The following is a 2817-nucleotide window of genomic DNA, read 5'->3' as shown; positions in this document are numbered from 1 at the left end:
AGCTCTGGAGGAGGAGGGATCATCTTACAGCAACCAGTAACCCAGCAGTCTCGCTCTCTATCTTAGAGTCATCAGGGCATTTACATTACTGACAAACACATATATGTATATATATGATGAGTTTCTCACACAAAAACGATTTTACAAAAATAGTAAATACCCAACACTATTGCAAATGTCCAAATCACTATTCATGCATAAAGTGCACCTTATCAATACAATACAGATGTACTTTTTTTTAGGTTTGTTACCTACAATCAATACTGCAACATTGGAAAAAAATATAAAATACGGATTCTTATTTATTTAAATGTTTATATATATATATATATACGCATATATATATATGTGTGTGTGTGTGTGTGTGTATGGTGAGTTTCTCACATAAACAAAACAATTTTACAAAAAAATTGTAAATACCCAACACTATTCCCTAGTAAAAAAGCCAAATATTTAAAATACATTTATTTCATAGGTATAGTTCTTCATAAGTATAGTTCAAATCTATTAATATCACTCGAGACTTACTGATATAAACATGTTAAACTTTAATTTAAGTACTAGCTTGTGCACAATGCACACTTCTTAATATTAAGCCTAAAATGTGTTTTAATGTCACTATTGATGAGGATTGTATGATCTTTGAATAATATTGGTCTTGTGATATTTAAAGTGTACCTAAAGAATACTTGCAATTTAGCACAATCAAATATACTTGCGTATAAGCACTACTTCTGCACAATTAAAGTGCATTAAGACAGCACATAATTAGTTGTTCCAATTTAGCAGACTTGTATACCGGTTTAGTATACCAAAAGTACAACTGCAGTGTATTTTTATTAAGTACATAAATATGTAAATTAATTTGTAGTTTAATTAGTATTTAAATATGTTTTATTATATTTACGTATTTTTCACTAGGGTTGCAAATGTCTAATTCTCTATTCATGCATAAAGTGCACCTTATCGATACAATACAGATGTGTTTGTTACCTAGAATCAATACTGCAAAAGTGGGAAAAATATAAACTACGGATTCTTGTTTAGTTAAATGTTTGTAGTGAAATTGAATTGCTTGATTTTTACTGATGTTCGAATATTAAAAATAATAGCATGAAACAGTTTTATTTTATGCAATTAGTTACACTAACATATGCATGACAGAATCTAATAGAAATAGTTACTAGCTTAACATGTTATTAATGTTTTATTAAATGCTATGTACATATAAAATATATTTTTAGTTTTTGTTAACAACTGTTTACTGAATTTTATTCTGGGGAACAGTAGTACAAAACAAAAAGTAGCTGTACAAATTTAGAACCCATCCTTGGTAGACTTATAAAAAAAAGAAAAAAAAAAAAATTAAATAAATATAAAATAAAATATATAATAATAATAATAATTATATATATATATATATATATATATATATATATATATATATATATATATATATATATATATATATATATATATATATATATATATATTAATATTAATAGACAAACAAATAAATATAAAATATATATTTTTAAAACAACAACTGCATTCGAATCTGTGGTTCTTAAGGGACGAGGTCCACTAGGGGGCCTCAGCAAACAATGTGCAACATGTAAACTTGACATTTCCTTTTAATTTGTCCTGAGAAACTGTTGTTTTTATTGAAGAACATACAGTTCTTGAAACTTGTGGGATTATAAAATGAATGATGGTTTATTATTTTAAGTGAAACGCCTAGTAAAAATTTGCAAACACGCAGCATTTTTATCAGAAGTGCTTGAGGAAGTAATTTATGTGACTAGTTTACTCATTAAGAAGTTTTAGTCACATTTTTATAAGGTTTCTTTGGAAAAATCTATTAAAATACTTCATTAATGTGAACAGTTTGTAGTGAAATTGAATAACTGGATTTTATTACTGTCATTAGAATATTAAAATGATCGATCAGCAAAGAACAATTCTGTTATACTTTACAAAAATTGACTATCAAAATATTTAAAAATGTGCACCAATTATTGACTGAGTTTTCTTTTTTTAGATGCATAGCAGATCAGCTTAAGATAATACTCTTACAAATTCATTATGCAATACATCTTGCACAGTGCTTATAAAGTGTCGCTATAGTAGTTTGTGCAAATAAGGTTTTATAATTTTGTAGTTTGGGGAAATGGATCAGCATTGTGAACAACGCATAATGACTAAATATAGATCATCAAGATGGGCTGCATGTAGTGATGGAGATGATCTTTGGTGTGCTCAGTAAAAGCATTGTGTTTGGGGTGAGATGTATATTATATATGCAAGGATTTGCTGACTCATAGAGGTGATTGTGGGTGACCTTAATGCAGAACTGTGAGGTGGCCACAAGGCCTTGGATTTCCACTGCCCTTGGGGTTATTACAGCCTGCTTCACTTTGCACAAGGACGCACACACACACACATAAGATAGACCTGTCTAGACCGCACACTCTGCTGGCTGATATTCCAATTAACTAGCTGAGACACTATAGCTAAATAAGCTTCCTATATTAACCAATGCACAACACTAGACCTCATGCTAACCTGTTTCATTTAGTGTCTCTGCAAACTAAAGGTTTCACTGCTTGTCATGCTCTCAGTGACAAATAGCTCAATTCATGTAAACCTTTGATCTATTTCAAATTCAAATTGTAGAAAGCAAAGCTCTTCAAACACAACTTTTTAGATCAGAGTGAATCTGTAATACCATTATTCAATATAAATTCCATTCACATCAAAGTACAGATGGTTTAAGATTTTTAAGAATTGACATAAATCAAAATAAATGCATGACAG

This window comes from Barbus barbus, assembly GCF_936440315.1.
Source record: "Barbus barbus genome assembly, chromosome: 8".
NCBI lineage: Eukaryota > Metazoa > Chordata > Actinopteri > Cypriniformes > Cyprinidae > Barbus > Barbus barbus.
The sequence above is the reverse complement of the archived record's forward strand: the minus strand, read 5'-3'. Positions refer to the sequence as shown.